We start from the raw sequence: 24,048 nt of genomic DNA on the forward strand, positions 1-24,048 counted from the left end.
AATATGAAAATGTCATGTTAGATGCTCCATAGGAAAATCACAGCGAGCCCAAACCTGATTTCTCTGTGCTGTGGTCCGTGGAGTTGGCTGCTTACTGAGAAATGCAATGAATAGGTTTGAAATGCCCCGAATCATATTGGTCTAGCGAAGCCACCATGCGGCCAGCATTCCACAAACAGGGGGAGGCGACTGCTCACAGAGGGAAGCAACTCCCTGTGTCCCCCACGCCTATGCCGCGTGTAAGCTTTTTTGCATTCTAAAACAACACTTCACCAACAATTTCCCCACTTTCATTTTCTTTCTTTCTTTCTTGAAAATACTTTTGTTAGATATTCCTCTTCCATAATTATAATGTTAATCTAAGACAGACCCTGATCTTAGGCCAGTATTAAAATGCCCCATCTAAATTTATCGAATGCCTGTAATACAATGCATAGGCTTAGTGTATATTTTGCAACCTCGTTGATTTTAATTTATTGAAATTTGGGGGACCACCAGACAGGGTCTAATTTTGCATAAAACCGGGCAACGTTATTTCTATAGATCTGCTGCGCATTCAAATTGCATTGTATTGCATCGTAATTTCATTTGTGTCTATGCTAATTATGCTTACACAACATGAACTCACGTGTTTTCAAGCAAATTCGCCGACAATAGGTGATCAAAAGCGATCGGAATGTTACAAAAGTACAGATCGCATTCAGCTTACTTCATATGAGATGATCGTTGGAATAATACGGCATAATTTGTCTTTGTGTTTGCGGAATGCCATGCAGTAAAATATTAATACGTTGCGGCAATTCATGATTGACAACTAACAATCGGCGTGTCCTTCGTATCCTCCACTGTCAATTTCTTATCCACTCACTAATCCTCACAAAAGCTTTGTGTTGTTTACGTAATGTGTGGAGGCAAATTGCAATAAGTACAATGAAATAATGAGTAGGGCGGGCTCCGAGGCGGGTTTCTTCTTCATCTTACGTAACAGTATTGTTCTCCAAAAAAACCCGGAAGCTTGTCTATTGGAGCTCTATCTGAAATACAGCAAGATAATGTAAGATAGTAAATGTAAACCTGTATTTTAGCTAGAGTATCTCGAGCTAGGGACCACAGAATATCAAGAGCAATGCGGAAGTTACGATCATAGGAATTAAGCAGATATGATATACCACCTCCGTGACCACGACCATGACGTTTGTCATTTCTTGTAAATTTCGATTTAGACTTATTTTTATGTTCAACGCACGATGCAAAACAAGTCACTGAGGTACATGAACATGATTATAATGATTGATAGTGGTACCGCACAACAGTTATATAGAACATGAGAGAAATATTTTGCAACTTTTTCTATGGGTGGTTTTAACTTTTCACTTTTCGTAAGTCTATTGTTCAGATACGAAAACGTAAGTTTACTGTAATCTGACTTCATTGTTAACTTTGAAGTACTAGTCAGCTTATTTCAATAGAGGTGAATGCCTGTGTCAATAAAGGCTGGAGAAACAAGATTATGGAACACCGGTGTTTTTAATGGTCTAGCGCCCTCTCGTCGTTGACATTGGTAAATTGATTCACATTAATATGACAAAATGCCAATGCGAATGCACAGGTCCACTTTTTTCTGTAAAAACGTTGAAAATAAGCCCTTAAATCACAAAAGGTCCGGTTATGAGCCTCTCGCACCCCAATAAATACTTGCTACGGGCCTGTGCAGGGCCGCAGTGTCGCACTTCCCTCGTATCAATGTCTATCTCTAGACTGCGGAACTCAGTCCTCAATGATAGTCAGTCACTTATCTTTTGGTCGTTATATAACTATCATTTGAGGACTGAGTTCTTACCATACATCTTCCGAGGTGCAGTTTCAGACAATAGCTTGGGATTATTGGGGCAGAGGTTATCTTTTGAATTCTTTCATGACCACTGAAGCATAGTCAAGCCTGTCAGCGGCGTGAATTAAAAGACCATGTCACTTGCCACAAAAGAATGTCAAAGGTCACCCGACACCAATTTGGTGTACTTCATTTATACAATTTTATTAAAGCTATTTAATTATGTGAAAAGCTACCAATTAAATGTATATGTTAAATCCACTCTCAGATAGCAATGACAAAACAGAAAATTAAATGAAATAACATTTATTTTACGCAGAATGTAAAGACAATACCCGACTCTAGAACATTCTCGTCAACAGCAATTTTGGGGTGACCTGGGCCCACAAATAAATGCGAGATCAAAGAGTACATAATTTTACAATGTAATTTATGTGTCAAATACGCATATCAATTTATAGCGATAATTGGCGGTTTAAACATAAATGACCGATTTTCAATATTTTAATTTTTAAGAAATCTGTTAACATATGGTCGAATACGATTAGTTTTTGTTTGATTTCTGTAATTATGGACTATAAATTTAATGTCACTGTTACTTTTTCTCAAATAAAGCGACATATTTGAAAATTAATCAAGAAAAACACAATTTTTGTCGATAATAATAAACCTGTAAATAAACAAACTGGCAATAGGAGCGGTATATCTGATCCACTTCAAAGGCACGCTGACTACATTGTTAGCACAATAGCTTGGGTCGTACCTTCTATAGAATGTTACGTAAATAATTCAATAGATGTTGGATTGACCACTTTCCATATGTCTCACTTCCTGGTCTCAATTACCCCCCCCCTTTGCGAAATTTATCAGTATGATCATGGATGTAAGAGACATGGAAGCTGGTCAAATACTACATCAAAGTGAGTATCATACTTGCCGCGATACTGAACAAAAGAAGTACAGGTGGAAGGGGAACAATTGAGTCAATGCATGGTCAACGTGTACCATGTCTAAAATCAAAGTTCCCGCTTAAAAATCAATAGAGAGCTTGCGAAATGGCGTTATTTTTAACTTTGAACTTTAACGTCTATAAATTTATGACTGATTATGTATTCAAAACCAAGGTGGTTTTGAATACATAATCCTCTATAATCCTCTAGACGTTAAAGTTCAAGTAACGCCATTTCGCAAGCTCTCTAATAGCAGTACGAGGACGTGTACTAAGTCCTGACAATGGGCTGTGTTATATTACCGCAGTGCATGACTAGTTTTATAAACACAAACAGACTTATAAAATCCCTACGAAATGATTAGAATGCTATTAGTTTAATTTATACAATTTTATTAAAGGTATGTAATTTTGTGAAAACCTACCGATTAAATGTATATATATGCTAGATTCTCAGATAGCAGTTTTAAAACAGAAAACGAAATGAAATACTACATCAAAGTGAGTATCATACTTGCCGCGATACTGAATGAAATACAATTCATTTTACGCAGAATGTAAAATAATATCCGACTCTGGAACATTCTGGTCAACAGCAATTAAGGTGGCAGCCCATTGGCACACAAATAGATGTGGGATAAATGTTATAATGTAACGCATGTGCCAAGTGCGCATATCAATTTTTACGGCTAATTAGCGGTTTAGAAGTAAATGCATGATTTCCAATATTTTGAAGTTTAAGAAAATCTGTAAGTATAGGGTAGAAATCGATATTTTGATTGGATTTCTATAATTATGGATTACAAATCTAACATCCCTGTCACTTTTTTTCCGAATATAAACAACATACTTGAAACATAATCATGAAAAACACGATTTTTGCTCATAATAATAAACCTGTAAATAAACGAACTGGCAATAAAGGCGGCAAGTCTGATCCACATCAAAGACACGCTGACTACATTATTATCACAATAGCTTGATACGTACCCTCTATAGAATGATACGTAAATAATTCAAGGTGTTGGATCGACCAGCTTCCATGTCTCTTACTTCCATGGTATGATCCATGACTGAAAACCCCGGGGGGGCACTCAATTTTTTTTTTGGTAGGGGTGTGCCACCGCCAGTTTTGAACTTGAGGTCTAAGGAACTGATCGGACAGCCAAAAGGAGGGTCTAGGAACTGATCGGCCGGTCAAATTTGGGGGTCTTGGGGGAACTGATTGACCTACAAAAAGGGGGTCTTGGGAACTGATCGACCGCCAAAATCCGAAAAATCTCGGAAACTAAATTGCAGGCCAAACCAGGGTTCAATTTTGTTGAGTTTTTGCCACAGATTTTTGAAGGAATCGATTTCACTTTGAATTGTGCATTTAAAATAGGTCTGGTTTGGCCTATTACGATGGAAACCTCAACAAAGCAAAACAGCATTCAAATCAAAAAATACTAGACCCTGTAGACCTACAATCTATGCTATTAGCCGCAGTGCTGACAATTATAGCAGCAGCCCACCATAAAAACAAACCCACAAGAATTTTTTCAGTGCCGAAAAGAAAAACATTTGGACAACATTGAACTGCCATGCGTAACATGAGATGATTGAGTGAAGTGTGCAGAATTTGACACCCATTCCACTCCCGATTTCACTAGACCAGTAGATCGTAAATTACCTTTTAATTCATTGTTTATGGAGAGCTGCAAGGATGTGTACATAATTATTTAAGGTACTTTTCTCATATTTGGCAATTTATTCCCAAAAGAGATCTCAAAATCATTTATTTCTAGCTAAATGTTCACCAGCTGGAGGCATCGCATGTGCCAAGTGGCATATCAAGTTGTCCAATTGTTTACAAACAGTCAACCAGTGTTGCCATTTTATAAAAGAGCCCAAAATCCCACCCAAAGTTCATTTTACAATGTGTTTCAATGGGGAATAAATTAATGGAAAATTCCCTTTGAAGTTTTTGGGCTCGCAAAAGTAGCTTTTGGGTCTGCTTTTGGGCTTGAAATAGTAGGACAGAAAACACGCCTCTCAAGATGCAGATGAGAGCGGAAATCAATGATCTGAGGGTCTATGGAACGGCTAGAAAAATTTTGGGGCTTCAGAGCGGGCAAACAATGAATTCAGAGGGTTGATACGAACGGCCAGCGGCTCTAAATAAAAGGGGTCGTCGCCGCGGCACATACCCGTATAGCTGGGAAATGTGAGTGCCCCCCCCCCCCGGGCTGAAAACAAGCTCTGCAAAAATAAACATTTAAAATAAACCCGAGTCTTACATATAGGCAGAGAGTAATATTCTTGAGAGGGCACTCTATTCACGTGGTTTCTTTTCCAACGCTAAAAGATCACGAATTTTGGTGGTTTGCAAATGAAAAATGTCTGTACTATCGATTAATTACGTAACTATTATGAATAATTTATTAGGTTTTTCAATGCAATCGCCTCGACCCATTAATACAGGGTGTCCCAAAAGAAAGAGGCCCCACATTGCGCCCTCTTTTCTCCTATTTCTGAAAAGTTGATCAAATATATTTTGGTATGTAAAGAAACCTTAAATCGTTAGCTTTAATAAACCAAAACAATTCTTTCAATCGGCTCACAATTTTTGAAGATATGCCCTCTTTAAGAAATGTACCCGTTTTTCACTCTGTCCACGGATGAGGTTTGGCTACATCAAAGATTTAAACGAAACACACGGTTAATGACATGGATAGATAATAGCATTAGGCTTGGGAAAGCATTCACTATAAGCGAGGATCACCAGCTAGCTTCAAACATCTTCGCAACCCCGTATTTCTGCTGCATTCGCAAGTATCTGGCGCACAAGGATGGTACACAACGCAATTGATGCAATGAGAACTAGGGCTGAAACCTGTATTCGTCATGGAGGCAACCAGGTAGAGGGCAGTGCAGCACAGTAAACTCACTTCAAAAGAACCAAAGACAAACTAAACAGCCCTTTTCAGGGCTACCTTTTATCCCAAAAAGAGAAATGACTTATGTTGTCAATAAAAAGAAAGCAAGAAACGAAAAAATCATAAGTAATTGCAAGTATAGCAAAGGAAGTCCCATCCCACATCAATTTCGCCCAAATTAATGACACTTAACAAATTCCATAACCCATAAGCCCACCTGTAAAGCCCATTCCCTAAAACTAACGATTTAAGGTTTCTTTATACACCAAAATATATTTTATCAACTTTTCAGAAATAGGAGAAAAAGAGGGTGCAACGTGGGGCCCCTTTTTTTTTGGGACACCCTGTACATATTATCTGTATTATCAAAGTACTTGGAATAGCAATCCGGTGAGTTCACTGAACCTAATACTGATGGAGTTTTAATGGCGTTTCTCCTCTCCATACACAGATGAACAAATACAATAGATGAAGGTCAACACGTATGACCTCCTATGTGGCATGTTATATGTGATGTACGCAAACCTGAATATCATAAAGATCAGTATTCGTTTGTGCATATGAACTGCACATTTACGTTGCTAAATATTACTCATTATATATTATGACAAATATTGGTATTATGACAATACGGTATTATACATTGTATATAAAACGACTAATAGATCCTACTATCATGGCATCAGGTCAATGTTCATCATAACCCGTATGTTTCTTAACATTCATTCATATTTGAGACAAATTGCTGTAGCTTGCTGTGCTCATTTTATAGGTGCACAGGTAGATCCGTGTTTTTTTAATTTTAATTTCTTTTTAATGAAAGAATTAAGGTTTTCCACTGCACGGGGGGCCACAATGGTGATACTAATTTTAATGCTATATTTTCAAAACGAATACGTGTTCCCGATTGGCTCTATAGCGATTTAACAGAAAAGGTATTTCTAGTACAATGCAGCGCCGGACTCTAGCTGAGAGCGTAGCCTAAGTCATTACGGACCCAAGAAGGGCTCTCCATACACAAATGAACAAACACAAAGGAGGGTAGTCTCCTCAGTCAACGCACTGAAGAGTCTATTGTTCTATTGTGTCCGATTTGAGCGCTGACATATTGAAAAATGTTACCAATCAATATTAATGAAGTCGTGCGATCGACACCTACAACTGTTCAATTGGGCGACTTCATTAATATTGATTGGCAACATTTTCCAATATGTCAGCGCTCAAATCGGACACAATAGAACAATAGACTCTTCAGTGCGTTGGGCCCAACCAGTTATCAGATTAGCTTGCCATTGTTACGAATGAATAGAATAAATTATCTTTGCTCCAAAGCAATTCTTTTGTATTGCATTTCAATATAAAACATGATTACCAAATCGCAACTTGTACGCGCCTCATCGGGAGATATTTGGCTATTTCAGACGCTTGTTTCATCGCCAATATGAAGTACTTTTGCTTATAACTAGGCAACATGGTTAGTATATATTTTAATGCTAGACTGTTTTTACGAGACACTCACGCCTAGGCGTAAGTGCATATACACCAAACGTAAGTCAATTGAAGCCGTACAACTTACCGCGAATTGAGAAACGTACAATTTAGACTCTTCTTTTGTCTAGATTAGCGCCAATCCTCTCATCTCAAGGTTTCATGACAAAAATTAACATAACTTACCAAAACGAAAACTGAAATTCACTTGCTTCAAATTATTAGTAACTAACAAAATGCTAGAATAAAACATTGGTCACACCTAGGAGGCTACTACTTCAGAATAACAATGACTTACAAAAACGGATACGGATACGGAAACAGAAACTGAAAATATAAAACGACGGTATATCTTCAAGATCCGTTGATCACGGTCTGATGCGGGTGTCTGATTCTATCAAGCATTATAATACCTCAACAATCACCGTCATGTCCCATCAATTTATTATATAATACATTGCATAATCTTCTTAGTCCAGCCGAGCAACGGCTGAACTCTTGCATTTGGGCAGTTTCTTCTTCTTTCTTCTGTCAACCATGACATAATTGGCTCTAGCTCCTAGACTGATTATAACCAAACTTGGGAAAAAGCTTCACTACCCCAGCCTTTACCCCAGCGATTTGTACCCAAAATGCTTCTTCTTCTACAGATTACATGGTAGCGTAATGAGACTTGGTCATCGGCATCGACTATAGTTGGGCTCTATGGGGTAAACACAGATTTGGGGTCAAAAGTCATCAAGGAGATTTTTTGGCACATAACCAAATACCTTCAAAATGCTTCGTTTCCTACAGATTACATAGTACAGAGATGAGATTGACACATTATGCACTGACATTAGTTGGTGTCTATAGGGTAAACACGGATTTTGAGTTCAAGGTCATGCAGGGGTCAAATAGGGTTAATTACCGTAAATCACCTTAAAATTCACTATTTCCTGCATACTAAGTGCTGTGATCATCAGAATAATGCCAAAATGACTATAGCATTGGATGCATATAGGGTTATAATCAGCTTTGGCTTGAACGTGGGAGGGATCTGTTTTGGGGTCAAAAGGGGTAAAATTTTAAAATTTGTACAATTCGAATGAAAATTCGTAAATGTGATCTCGATAGGATTCAAACTATGATGGAGGTCATTTCAAGGTCACCAAAGGCCAACCAAAGGTGTAAAATTCCAAAACTCGTCCAATTTAAATCTTAATTAGAATATGTAATATTGATGTGATTTTCAACAAAATGGAGGTCATTTCAAGGTCAACAAAGATCAAATTATTTTATTAGCTAGATTGTTGTTAAATTTAATGCTTACACTTTTCACGAAATGGCAATTGTGTTCCAAACCTTTTCAAGGTCATCAGTGGTCACTGCAAGGTCACGGTTGGACTTCGTAGTTTTATGAGGCTGCAATATATCTAGTTATAATTTTAAATGGTAAATACGTTGACAAATGTGTTTTTATATCTATCCCTCGTTTCATCTTTTCTGTTTCGGGAGCTCTATTGTTCAGAAACGAAAACGGAAGGGATTAAGTAGGATGGTGTGTAGGTTGACTTCATTGTTACGTTTGGGGCATCATGCTTCTCATTTGAAGAGGTAATAATAGGTGCTGTCAATCACACTTATGTCTGTCAATAAAGGCTGGATAAGTCAATTATATGCAACACTGGCGTCTCAAGTGGGCAATCTTACTCATGTCAGTCATTTGATAGGCCTACATCAGGTCCGAACGCAAATTTGGTGTCATTATGGTCCATGTTACTAAGACATTTAAAAAAGGACCCCTGCCTCTTCTCCTCTCGCTTTCTTTTCTTTCTAGTCTGTCTGTCTCTCCCCCTCCACAACTCTCACCTGTGCCATCTTTTAAATTATGTGGATATCTGAATTATATTGGATGTTGTATTTCCTTTACCCTTCTCCCCTCTCACTGTTTTAGCAGTAGGCCTATGATCAACGTGGAAAAATCAAAATAAACGGAATAAACTCCTCCCTGCTCTGCTCGTCCCCTCTCTTCTCTCGATCTCCTCTCCACTCCTCTCCTCTCCTCTCATCTCCCCCTATCTTCTCTCGATCTCCTCTCCTCTCCTCTCCTCCACCAGATCATCCCCACTCTCTCAAATATTATACATTTGAGTCTGGCAATTTTGCCTGAAGCAATTATCAGATTACCAATTCCAATGAAAGTAATCCTATTAGTTTCACTTCAACGCACTTCTCTGGTGTTGCATATTACCAAGTTTTAAGGTGTATTTGGGACGAAAATAATTCCCCGTTTAATCGCTACATAATCATAATATGACCAATTTTTGCGCGATTGCACGCCGAACAAGTATACGTAATTCTTGGCAACACTGATTATTATTGATTAATTTATATCAATCATGTTAATGTATATTTCTACGCTGGGCTATTTTCACAATCTACTCCCGCTTACGCTGGAGTACCTATACACCCAACGCAAGTCAATTGAAGCCGTACAATTTATCGCGAATTTACGACCGTAAAATTTAGACACTTCTTTTGTCTAGATTAGCATCAACCCTCTCATCTCACTTTTTTCATGTCAGAAATTAACATAACTCCCGAAACCGAAACAGAAGTTATCTTCGTTCAACTTTTCTGTAGTCAACAAAAGACTAGAATAAAAGGATTGTTCACACGTACCATGCTAACACTTCAAAATAACAATGAGATCCGAAACCGAAACCGGAAACCGAAACCGAAACAGAAAAGATGAAAGGACCCTTAAGTATTACAACTGGGAATAGAGGTTGTGCATGAAATTATTGATTGGCTCCAAACAAAGGATTTGAACCGGTGTCCTTCACAGTAATCATGGCGCAGTGCAGTCCATTCTATCAAAATGTTGTCATCATCCTATTTGATCGTAGTGCATTTGCTATGTGTGTGATACGAACTGTCGCGGAAGATTGCAATAATGTCTATGCCCGGGGGCCACTGGTCATTGACAAGGGGGTATCATGCGTGGCCAGGGAGTTTCAAAAAGCACCCTAAACAAGTAAACTCCTCAACAAAAGTTTGGAAAGTTTTTTCAAGCATCTGTATCTCCAATTATTTGTGACATATTCATATCGTGTTGCATATCACTGGATAGCTACAATACTCCCCTTTACAATGACACCCCATTTGAAACAATAACATTTTTCACGGCTGAGTACACGCCTTGTGAATGTAGTGGGGTCTCAAACAGAATTTGCCAAATTTACCATTATTCTGTGCTCAAACAATGCTAGCAACTAACCTCAATAGCGGGTGGACAAACCACAGGCAGCCACAATAGTCAGACACCTTCTCCTCATGCTGCTCACCGACCTGGTTACACGTTACTGTGAGATGGAATTCCATCCTTCAACAAGGATTCGTCGCAGGTCATTCAATGTGGTTGCATATGGGCTTCTCTAGCACGCACAGCACGATCAAGCTGGTCCCACAAGTGTTCAATCGGGTTGAGGTCTGGCCCCCCCGGGTATGGCCTGATGGCAGACCATTTTGACTGTACTCCCATATTCTTGACTACCGTGGCTATGTGGGGCGAGCGGTGTCATCTTGGAGGAATGCATAAGGTCCCAGATTGTGAAGTATTGGGATTGCAGCTTGCTGCACAGAATAATGGGCAATTTGGCAAATTCTTTTTGAGACCCGCTACATTCACAAGGCGTGTACTCAGCCGTGAAATTGTATTGTTTCAATTGGGGTGTCATTGTAAAGGGGAGTATTGTAGCTATTCATTGATATGCAACACGATATGAACATGTCACAAATAATTTGAGATACAGATGCTTGAAAAAACTTTCCAAACTTTTGTTGAGGAGTTTATATGCAAGGACTGAGAATACACCCCAAAACAAGTATAACAAGAGTCATGTCCTACCCTAAACAAGTATTGGCGGTTTTGTACCCCTACGCAAGTAAAATATTTATTTTGAACACACTAAGCAAGATTTCCTTTAAATACTGCTTGAAGCCTCATTTTCATTGTTTTCTTTAATAGTAACTCAGAATGGCTCGGCGATTGAAACCACAATGCTACCACAGGGCAGAATATGAGCTATTATAAAATTCCATAATAAACGTAACGCTGATAAGGGACCGTTCACAAACACTTGTTAGGGGGGGCCTGATGCAAAAAGGGGGCCTGAAAAGTTTTGACCCTCCCTGAAAAAATGACCCCAAATGTTCCTGGGAAAATTGAGTTTATATGCTTTTCTATGGGGTTGACCCATAATTTTCATGTCAAAAAGGGGGCCTGATATTTTTGAGGTCTGTAAAGGGGGCCTCGAAACATTTTCGCGATGATATTTGTTTGCATCAGCCCCCCCCCCCCAACAAGTGTTTGTTAACGGTCCCTAAAAAGGACCAGAGAACCTGTGAGGGAAATGAAGAAAAAGAAAAAGCAACAAACAATTAAGAAAAGAAGTTTCCACGATTTATTCTCCATCCTCTAAATATTATTATAGTCCTACAAATCATGTTTCAAAGTGAGACGAAATTCATAAAATGGTGGTCAGATTTTTTTCATTTTTTAAGGCCAAATATTATATTGCAAAAACGTGAAAAGTGCATAATAATTTATTTTGAAAGATTAAGATGACAACAATTTTGGAACCAATATTAAGATAGTGGTTTCATTTCATAAGTTGAATTAAGTATTTGGATGAAAATCAATGAGTAGGCCTAAATAGCGACTAATGCATGGTGCTCAATCAGTTCAGCCGAGGTTGCATGTATGCGTATGACTGCAGAATTTTGATCCCTTTTGATACCAATCCAAAAACGTATTTTGTGTCAATTCTGCACCATATCCATCTTACCTTTTATTCATTTGATGTTTTAATAATTTATCTAAAAGTTTAAAATTTGTTTTTTAAATAAAATCAAGATCCTCGTTATTATTATTATTATTATTATTATTATTATTATTATTATTATTATTATTATTATTATTATTATTATTATTATTATTATTCATGAACAGGGTGCGACTACAACCTCAACGAAGATCTACCTTTGGAAGGCTCACGTATTATTAAAGACATAAATGGTTTGTTGAAGGATAGCACGTACAGCTATCTAAGCCAACACGCATATGATGCATCAACGGGAGATGAAATCGAGATGTTCTTCATCACATCTACCCACGTTATGGGCGTTCAATTTGCTGGTAATGATGCTGGCACCCCTTTTAAAGCTACCGAGATTGATATTTCCTTCTTTGATTTTGATACAAACACTTACAGTCCTCCGGTGAGTAGAAGAAGGGAAGTAAAATAATCTTTATTATGCTTCTTTTTCACTGAAACGAAGTTTTGAGTGTCGAGAAATTACAAAAATAATGGACAAGGCACCTACTTTTTTTTATAAATCTATCTTTCATAGTAAGCTGCGTGTTTCATATTTTTGCTCAATTGAAGAAACTGTGACGAATAATCACTGTATGACAGTGATACTGACAGTGATACTTATTAAGACATTAAATCCCCCATAGAACACCACAGTTAAGCGATCAAGATATTAAGTGTTTTCTTTCATTTTATCTCACTACTTCTGCTTCAAATGTAATGTGAAAAACTTCCTGACAGTTATTTACTAATATTATAAATATTGTTATAAGTTTTGGAATAACAAAACTTCAAATTTCCCCGAAATCGTATATTATGGCTTTAATAAAAATATGAAATCTAGGATTTAAAAAAATGAGTTATAATAAACTCAAAAATCAAAGAGAGGTGCTAGCGGGGTCGAACTTCCAAATATTTACCACTAAGCCATACCAGTGATTTGATAGATTCGGTAATAATAGCAATGTTATTACCACTCATGGCTCGCTCGTGTATTCTATTCTGGAATGAATTAACACCGTCCAAATAATGTAACACAAATATTTATGCTGACTTTAAAATTGTCTGAACGTTTTGAGTATTATTTTCAAGTTAAAAAACCAACAATGGACAATTGACAATGAAATGTTCTTTGCAGGAAAAACATCGGCCGTACAATATATCGCGTGACAGTAGTCACGCACAAAGATAAACATTTCAACATGTTCAATATACGACTAGGAATATACCCAAACCAAAATTCATGAAATTTTCAGGCAAGCTAACTTTAGTTATTCTATAACACGATACCCATTTTTGATTTAGGCACTTTTTCTTGCTTGATGATATGAACATGTATGTGTTCGTGACATGCAATTTTTCCCATTTTCCGACTTTGGACATGTTCAAGCTTCTCTATTTTCCATTTAATTCAACTTTTACACGTTATTTGTTGCTTTACACAAATGTTTGATATCTCATCTGTGGTCAGGGTACATAAATATAGCAATATACCACCCGTGTCTTCCATTTCTGGAGCTATTTTGATAAAACGCGTTTGCCGGCTAAAATTTCAACATTGTGTTACGTAACTCGTATTCACCAACCCGTATAAATTTTCTGTCGAACAAAAGAGTTCACGAAGCTGCCGTCGTACTGTAATAAGCCCTTTTGCAATTCAAGATCATGGTGCACCATGGGTAATATTTGCCGATAAAATTGGAGATAAACACGATGAGGCACTGTACATTTTTGACGTTTGCATAGAAACGTTTTGACTGGAATTTCCCCGACAATTTGGTCTTCATTCCTTCACAATATTTGTATTTCACAGGAAATATTAACATGTGTAGGAATGAATAAAAAATGTTTTACAAAAAGGTTTTTTTTTTTTTTTGGAGGAAGTGAAAAGTTCGCAACCATTGCAAACGAACTGTAGCCTCCTCGTGTTTATCTCCATTTCTATCGGCAAATTCTGGAATTGCAAAAGGGATTATGCTAGTTTATGTAAACAAAATACTTTTTTCTTAAGGAGTTTACGTATGTTACTTCAAATTATGCAAAATTGCTACACAACCTATGTAATTATTACTAACAGTGTATTAGCTAATCACGGAAAATAAAATATTTAAAAAAACCGCAAAAAGGCAAAACGTATAAAATAATGACCGATCTAATTTTAAGAAACATGTGTCCTATAGACGTTTGCAGGCAAAGAAAAGCCAATTTGAAGTGCAAAATAGCAGTAGTGTGTAAGATATAATATATCTTCTGTGTATTTGTGTGTGTTTTTTTTGATATTTTAATTCTCGATTCCAATTATGCACCCTTCGTAAGGGTGGAGAATTCGACAGAACTTTGACGATAATTTTGCCTTTTTGGACACTAAAATGCATTCAATCCTTAATTTTGTTTCAACCGAGTCTTAAATTAGCAAGCACAATAAGGTAGGTACCAATTTTATATACTTTTGATGAAATTTTGAAGAATTTTTTCGAATATCTGACCTGCGCAAACCGTTAAGTGTGTATTTTCCATAGACAGACAAAATGGCGTGAGTCAGTCCTTCGGTACGGTATGTATCGTACGACTGGCGAGCGAGTCTAAGGCAAATCGTGAAGAATTAAATAAAAGTAAGTAAATTAGAAAACTTCAATTTTGTCTGTTTTTTTTTTCAGATAACGATCCATGTTTCTAAACTTGATGCTAACAATGATTACCGAATAACAATATCACTACCCGACGATAAACGGGGCCCTGTGATGAAGATTAAACTTATAATTACAAGGACAAGACAATCAGGCGATAAGATGGGCTTCGACGCTGTAGGATGTGGTAAGTATGTATAAACATATAAACATCTCCAAAAAATAACTAACCCCCTTAAATAATGAGCATTATTCAAAAACGGGCGATTGTATTACAAATCTTTAAAATACGTTGGAAGCAGAAATTATTTCTGCGCCTTTTGATACCTCATTTGTAGCAATTGTCTAAATATTGACGTCACGGGTACATTTAAATCAATATCAATCAAAATGACTATAGAAAAGGGTGAAGTCTTGAATCAAGGCTAAAATGACCATAGAGGGGGTTGGTGAGACCCATCATTGGTTTATACAGTAAAATCATTGATTTTCATTTCGCTCGTGTACAATTATTGCTAGAGCTTCCGGCTTTTCACTTGCTAGTGGAAATATTTCTTTTTACATTTATGCGAAAATTCGGAATTTGCAAGTTTGTAGAATTTTTTATCCGAAAATCAATTTTCCTTTGCTTTTAAACATAGCTAGAATTTCCCAAAGGGTGCGCTATATAACATTATGACGTCATACCGACATTATGTGAGGAATGTTGTATTGCTGTATAAAGGAGACCCATAGACCCATAGTCTAGAGGAAAATTTCAAATTTGGGCTATATAAAATTGATATGTTAATAAGCAAAATCGGAGCATGTTTAAATTCTGATCCCTGTATAACCCTATGGGTAATTTTTGGGATCATTTTGAAAGTCATAGACTCAAAATAACGCTTGACTTTTGAATTCAGTAGGTTCAAATTCATGAAATTAGTAAAGATACCTAGGTTATCAACTTTTACTAACAAATGGATTATGAAAGCTGAATTTTGAAGTTTTGTCTATAGTCTATATCAAATATAACGGTGACGTTTATAATTTTAACAAAATAGAGAGTGTGTTAACGAGTGTCAATGATTTTTACGATGCTTCGGATGGACAAATCACTGAATTTGCCTGTGTTTCAAAAATGGTATAACCTTTTTCCCACGCAGCGTCGCGTCGGCAACATTGTATGGGCATCAGGAATATGCGCTTTCAGAGAAAACATTCCATAATAATATTGGGCAACAGGTGCATAAATTTCCAATGTCTAATCCATCCCCCCCCCCCCACCACCCGCTAACCGGAAAATGTCCTGCCGTCACTGGATAAAAAGATGTTTGTCAAAATTCAGGCAATTATGTTTTTGTTATTAAAACGTTCATTAATACACGATTTTAAATTATTCTTTGCTTTAGGTTGTACTACACCATTTGATGTTATGACTAATATTGAAACAGAAGACAGGATAAGCAATGATGATGCAAACCCTGGCAAGAGCAGCCTAATTGACGCATATCCACCATACTTTGCTACATCAGACTCCACATTGCATTGTCTTTTTAGTACGCAAGTACTTATGGCCTTTATGCTTATTCAGCTGGAAAATGGTACAATATTGGACAATTTTGGCCTCTCATATAAAAGTTTCATGGGACCGTATCACGATGCTTCGTGTGTAAAAATGGTAGGTCATTAATTGTTAATTAACTTTTTGCTGCATGAAATTATAATTCTTACTAATATTTAATATCATAATAATCATTTATGTCTGATTTATTTTTATCTAAATTCACAATGTCAGTTCTCTGGTTCACTCATCTGTATTTCACCTATCCCCATTCCGTTTTTTATCGTTTGTCGTACTGCATTACACATGAACTGGGCAGTGGACATTTTTAAAGGCAATTTAGATACAAACCATAATTGACCTTTTCGGTAAATCCCATAAGCCTTTGGGAGTACACCTGAGAACTCGTCATTTCACGTCACGCCGACTTGCTATGCGCAGAAACGATGTTCGATATAAAACGATGTGCGCATCGGCGCAGAGCGGCGTGACGCAAAATGACGAGTTCTCAGGTGTACTCGCAAAGGCTTATGGGATTTACCGAAAAGTTGAATTAAAATAAAAAGATACCCAAACGTTTTACGGAAAATGTTCTTATAAAATAACATTTATATAACCCGACTTTTAAATCTTATTACAACGTTTTATAACGTTTTAAAACATTTTGTCTTTGCTGTGTACGATCTAATAATATGAAATTGTTATTTTTTCAAATTATTTTGACATAACATACTTAATGTATTCAGACATTAGAGATATTGCATTCTTAGTCACATACTCTGATTGGACAATCGCATGATTTTGGGTGTCGTCTATCAGGCTGTAGACGACCCCACGTCATCATGAGTGTTGATAACGCGTAACACGCTCATAGAGGTGCGCGTATGTATCGCGTTGTATGCGTAGACGCAGTGCGAAATACTCGTACGCGCTAGCAGTACATGCAACAAAACATAGACATACCACCTAGACCTATGACTGCCCATCCCTAACCATGGCAGTAGGTGAAACCACGTATCGAAAGGTGATTTTGGTCGGGTGGTCGGACGCGGAGAAATAAGCGTTCATGTCTGGAACGAAAAACGCCTAGAAAGTATAACCTGTTGTAACATGCCTAGAAAGCATAAAACAATAAAGCTAATTATGCATATCCATTGTTTTCCTCCATGTCGCCAGCCAAGGTGCGTTCCGTATAATGTGTCCCTGCTCGCTAAACATGCTCGCGTGGATTAAAGGTACTTTTCATTAGCTGGTATCATGCCCTTTAATATATCCCAACATAGGTTATTAAATTTTTCCAACAGGTCTTTCAGACTATGTCGCCAATATTGTTAACATAGTTATATTATATGTGTGGTACATAACACAATTGTGTCAAAGTAAACAAAACCCTATCAAAAAAGTTCTATTAATGGCAAAAAAATCCTGACGTTGCGTTCATGTCGGTAAGTTTTTACACTTGCACGATTAAAACTAAGGTGGGAAAGGGCTTCACAGATTCATTACCACAAATACGTTACATTTGAACACTTTATCGGAGAGAGTACCACGGGTGAGCAAGTAGACGTTATAATAATAATATTAGACATGTTTGACGCGTGATATATATGAAGAAACTAAAATACGATTTTTGTTTTGGTTTTCATTACGTTAATAGCCTGGCGCTGTAGATGGCATTGTCGTGCACAGTGACATGACGCTATATGTTTGCGACGTACCTGAGTATACCGTCAATATTTTGGTTAAGCACGTCAGGTTTGTTGGAAATGTTGCTGGTAGTTTCAGATTTAAGTTCTTTGGTTGCATCGGAGGAGGTAAGTAGCTACGGGGGTTCTTAGTTTGGATACCTGGTTTGGATGGGTGTACGGATGATCCTGACTGACACCACAAAAAGAAATCCGAACATAATAATCTGTACTTTCCAATGATCTCTGTCAAACCTGAAAATAAATACTAGACCAGCAAACACAAACGTGTTATTACGGGGCTACATAAAATATATAAAACGTTTTCCCGGGAACGTTTTATAACGTTCCAAAAACATCTTTGAATACTTCATGCCAAACATTCCAACATAATGTTATTTTAAGAATTGTTTTCTAAAAATGTTTTACAATAACATTTTATAAAATCTTCATGACCTTTATATAACCTGACATTCAAATGCTATTAAATGTTTTTAAATGTTTTAATACCCAAAACATGTTTATAACGCGTGTTTTACATTTTTGCAAACTTAAATGCGTATTTATGACACATTTACAACGTTTAAACAGCATTTTTGTGTTTGTAGGGAGTAAACGTTTTTGCAAATTTAAGCAAAATATGTGGGAAATCGACAAAAACATTTCCAGATTTTTGAAAAAATAGGAAAACGCATACTTTTACTCATATCTTGTTGACTTAAAAAAATTAACAAACTTTTTTGAGGGTCAATTGTTATAATGGCCCAACTTTGAACACAAAAAGTACATAAGTCTTCTCATTTGAGAGCAACAAGTACTGAACTCCACTAATAGCAAGCACTTGAATATTTAATTTAATGACTTTAGACAGAACAGGATGTCATAATTAATACATGTACTATTATTAATGTTACTCATGACAACTTTACTGTTATAGATTGTTTAAATTCCTTTTAGGAATTTTACGTCTTTGATGATTTTTGCCATTCAAAGTATATTGCTCCATTTTGAGTGCAAAAGGTACTCAAGTCCCAAATTCGATGTATTGATTCATCTCGTAATCAATTGCCCGCATTACAATATTTTATCCATGTTGTTCATAACGAATTTACTGCAAGACATTGCTTAGTTCACTTTTTATCAATTTTTATCGATTTTTAGCTTTAGAAATTGTGTATTAATTTAATTTAAGCGCAAGTCCAAAATCAATATAATCTGATAATGAATTGCCCCGGATCACATTTTTTTCAAGTCACATCATCTCAGGTCATATTTCCTATAAACATGCAAGATTTCAGTAATATATCTCTTTAACTTAACAGGCTAGTGTAAAGTTATGCACAAAGCTTTCGATTTAAAAAATCTTCTTCAGTGTGTTATCACTGCTGTCTACATGAATGTATACTCTACAACAGCAATAATAGTGTGTATGCAATAAAACAACCGGAACGGTATAACAATTGAAATGAAGCCATTTTGGAGGACAGTTGTAAGATAACTTAAAATGACAGAGGGACATGTCTTTAGATCGATGCCACAATTTCTTTGGGTTTTGACAACCCTGGATAACCCAAGAAAGCCTCTATTGAAGCTTATTTCCATTGGGGTCCATTTGAACACCAGGACGAGTTGGGAACAGTCAGGGGTTAACACCCTACTCTTTTCGAAACTGGCTGCGAGATACATGTACAGGTATGGCTCTCTGTACACGGCTTAACGTTCCCTCCGAAGGACGGAGTACTTTCATGATTCATTTACCCAATTCTAAATGAACCATGGGGAGAGCGGAAGTCTGAATTTAATCTACAGAAGTTGCCAATTAATTTCAGACTTTTTTTTCCAAGTCAATATCCCAGCAAATCGCCACCGCCGGGAATCGAACCCGGGACCTCATGCACTAAAGGCAGGTACCCTAACCATTGCGCCACGCTCTCCCTCTATATACTCAATATTTTGAGTGGTGTGGTCAATTAACAGCCCAGTCGGGGTGTGCATGGTGTGTGTGGTGTTAGTTTACACATTTATTGATTAGCCTTCTAGTCGAAGACAGAGGCCCAGATAACCTTGCAAGTTACGTACTATTAAATGATTTTGTGTCTTGTTTTGTTTCACGAAATAGATGGGAGCATGTAGTTTTAGATTCCGCCGCGGACAACTTTGAGCAAATTGAGTTATTGAGGTCAAAGGTCACACAGGGGGGGCTAAATTTTGAAAGTTGTAAAATATCAAATGTTTCGGGTATCAAAAAAAACGTTTATGATCATCAATCTCCAAAATGCCTAGTAATGAGGTCAATATAGGACAAAGGGTATTAATAAAAAATTCAAAATGCTCCAAATTGATTTAATAAAAAGAGTATTAAATTATTCGTCTTTACAAATTAATTTTTTTAAAGTTAAAATTGTCAAAGAGTGGCTGAAAAGAACAAAGAATATGTCATTTTGCCGAAAGGTCGGGGGAGGGCACGTTGCCCATAACTATCAAGTCTGGTATCATAATATTGGTGTGAACTATTCCCTTTGATCTAACATTATCCAAGCTACATTTAACAGGTTCAAAATATATCAAAACGGTGGCCATTTTGAATTTGGAGGTTATCGCCGCAATATTGTATAAAAATATAAATAAATGTGTAAATTAACGCCACACACATTCACTAGGAGACATTTTTTCTGTGAAAAATCTGTGATCGGTTGACAAATCTGTGAAAAATCTGTGTTGAATTACTAATTTTTCAACCGATTACAGATTATTCAAAATAATGTTTTAGCTAGAATCGGCCAGTCAATTTTGCGTATTTGTGACGAATACGTTTTCAAACTGTAACGTGTTTCAATCCGAAATGCTAAAAAACACATTTTGTCGCTCAAAATCTTACTGTCGAGTTACTTGTACCATGTTTGGGAGTCTTTGAAAATTTTATACGGGGATGTGCCACGCAGACTTTCGGATGCAGTCTATACCTACTATTTGCTGGTTTTGCTACCCATCAGTATACAAATCACTAACACACAAAAAGCACCTAAACTCGCCATATTTGGGCTCTTTTAAGGACACTTCCCAATGGGCGCATTGGTCTTTACTAAAAATCCACCCATGAAAAAAACAAAATTGGTGATAAGTACACCAAAATGGGGGCACATACCAATGAAGAACCCTCACGTAGACCATTGATCCTGAAAGTTATGATCAAACTATTGTAGTATGTTAAGGTGGTGACCGTTTTGAACGCCATCTTGGATTTAGAAATATAAAAGTAAATGTGCGAGAGTACACCAAGCAAAGACCGTGTCATATGTAATAAGCAAGCGATTGAATCTTCAGTTTTGGACTCACATTAAAAGTCTCAAAAAAGACTATGTGGGCTTTGAAACAGCATGGTAAATTAGAATATGACCATACAATCAAAGCCAGTAAATGAACAATCCCGATCAGAATTCACACAGGAGAAGAAATAGTTAACCTCACTTACCAACCAATACCATCCCTCCTGTCCCTGAATTACAATTTCTGTTTATCAGTGTTTATGGTGTTTGTAAGTTACTTTATAACTTTAATCCTCGCAAAGCTTCAGGCCCTGGTGGTGTCCCGGCCCTGGCGGTGTCCCGGCCCGGATTCCCAAGGTAACTGCCGAGGATATAGCCTGACTCTGACATTAATTGTTTCAAAACCCCTTAGAAAACCGGCGAGATATCATCGTCCTGGCTGCGTGCCAATATTTCCTCAAGCTAATTTGTAAAAGGTGATCGGACTTACGCTTTATATCCGTAACATCCGTCTGCATTTAAATCCTGAAATATGTAATCCACTCTCAAATTATGAATCATTTTGATAAATTTTCCGTTCTATTCGACAAGCAACATGGCTTCCGTACTAAACATTCCTGTGAATCCAAATGATATTACTCTTCACCATTAATGACCTGGCTCTCTCCCTAAACAACAAACCGCATACATGATAATCATGGACTTCTCGAAGGCCTTCGATACGGTCCCCTACAACCGACCTCTTTTGAACCTCGAAATTAATGGCATAAGAAATAACTTCATAACTTGCATTTCGAATCTCCTAAAACACCGGGAACAGAGGGTCGTTTTCGGTTGAGCACACTCGACTTGGGCAGAAGTGATCTAGCGTCCCTCGGTCATGGTTCTTAGCCCCTCCTCTTTTTGACCTATGTAAATGACCTGCCCCTCAAAATCATTTCTCATGTCAGATTATTTGCTGACGACTGTGTCGCGTGTCGTCAAATTATGAATGACATTGACCACTAACTACTTCAAAAGGATCTTGATCCTTGATGAAGTGGCAGGAGAACTGGCAACTTCGTTTTAATGTGAAAAAATGTTTCACAAAGCGTATTGCCCACATCAGAAATCCTAAAATATTTAACTATAATATAATATAAACGTCCAGCATCACAAAACTCATCAAGAACTCAAACTGGGACACTCTTCATTTTTTTTCTCTAACAATCCTGCATTGTTTTTGTTTGTTTTTTCACCTGAAGAAGGGCTATGCCCAATACCGGTTGTGTAATTAAATTATATTTACGGTAATTCTTTCCCCTGTAAACTGTATTTAAGTTATTGTAATTTTAATTGCCAAATGTCTATATATTATTCACTTTATAGAACAATGTAATACTTTCATGAGGTAGCATTCTTTATTAAAGCTTCTTTTTGCGATGCATTTATCTCCTATAGAAACGCACGTTTAACTTTAAAACCGCTAATCCACTTTTGATAAGTTTCAAATATAATAATTCACACGTTTTAAATCCCACTAATTTTCAGCTGCTTGTGCTTATCGGGGACGTCTTATTCCGGTGAGTTCTTGGTTTTTGTTTATGGCAGCTATTCTATAGTGGCTGCATAGTAATTTTCATTCCTAAATTTATTTTAAAATTCATTGAAAAAAACACCTTGTATTTAGGCTGCATAAATGTCTTTTACAATTTAAACGTCTTCTATTGGAGGATAGCGTCGATTGTCAGTAGCAGTCACTACCCATCAAGTGTTGATAAAAACAACAGGTGTTGTTAAAACGTACACAAGTAAGTGAACATTCTGGAACAGATATAAAGAACTTTGTTAACCAGTTTACTATTCCGATCCGATCATATTTTGTAGTGAGCATGTGATGTAGTCGAAATAAATGAGGACTCGGTTTACTTGGCAAACTTTGATCTACTACGCGATACACCATTGATTAAACGGTAGCTGGTTTAAGACTTTTCCCGAATATTGTTTCAACTTTCCATGCAGCCCCCCTTTCGTACCACCTTTGGTCCCCCTATTTTAAGGTCTAAAACTTTTGCCCCCCTTTTTTACCAGCCCCCCCCCACCACCACCACACAAAAGTATTTCTGAACACTCCCTAACAATCCACTGAGTCGCCGTATTGTTGATGTTCATATATCCGATGATAAAAACAAAATCATGTGTTGTTTCCAAGTTCTGCAGTAGGTCCCATTGCTCTTAGCCTCATCACACTGGCTTCTTGACCTCCATGTGCAAACGGGTGGTCTCCTATTATAGCTATATGCCTATTGGAATTTTATTTATTTTAATGTTATTGGGTTTTTAAATTTCTAACCCCGCGCCGAGAGTAAGTGACTGTGCACTAACCACGAGGGAGGGTAAAATTTGCAAATGGCGTGCCAAAACTTCCTCTTCTAGGTCTGCCAAAAAACGCTTGCCCCTCCCCCTCTCGGCCTGCCAAAATATCTTTTACCCCACCCTTTGCACATGCCCAATTTTTGATGTTCCAATTTGCAAACCTTAAACCTTAGATGCATAATGCGAGCGCAGCAATTAGGAACATTGGCATATTTAAAGGAGTGTTTCGTGATCCTAGCATCCTCTTTTTATGACATTTTTCAGTAAAAATAAAAAAAAAAAGCCTATTCCCAAAATTTCAGTTGATTCCGATTTTGCGTTTGCGAGTTATGCATGATTATGTGTATTACACTGCTCCGTAGACAATGCGTTGTAATTTCGTTCTGGTGCACCAGAACGAAATTCAAATTTCACGATATCTATGCAAAACGAATTAATCTGCAAGAAATATTTTGTACATAAACATTATGTAGCCAGAGGTTTCCAGTGATATAAAAAATTTTGAGAAAAGTGGGGGGATGAGGCTG

The 24,048-nt window shown here is 37.1% G+C and overlaps 1 protein-coding gene across 2 annotated transcripts in view; it reads left to right on the plus strand.

Moving 5' to 3' along the window:
• The window catches only part of LOC140150921 (uncharacterized), a 149,158-nt gene extending 136,835 nt beyond the window's left edge, over positions 1–12,323 (plus strand). For both annotated transcript variants that reach the window (XM_072173074.1, XM_072173075.1), the window contains exon 36: positions 12,183–12,323. The gene's annotated coding sequence lies outside the window, so the exon portion shown is untranslated. The remainder of the gene's footprint in view (positions 1–12,182) is intronic.
• The last annotated feature ends 11,725 nt before the right edge of the window (positions 12,324–24,048 follow it).

The sequence above is a fragment of the Amphiura filiformis genome, chromosome 4, assembly GCF_039555335.1.
Source record: "Amphiura filiformis chromosome 4, Afil_fr2py, whole genome shotgun sequence".
NCBI classification, from domain to species: domain Eukaryota; kingdom Metazoa; phylum Echinodermata; class Ophiuroidea; order Amphilepidida; family Amphiuridae; genus Amphiura; species Amphiura filiformis.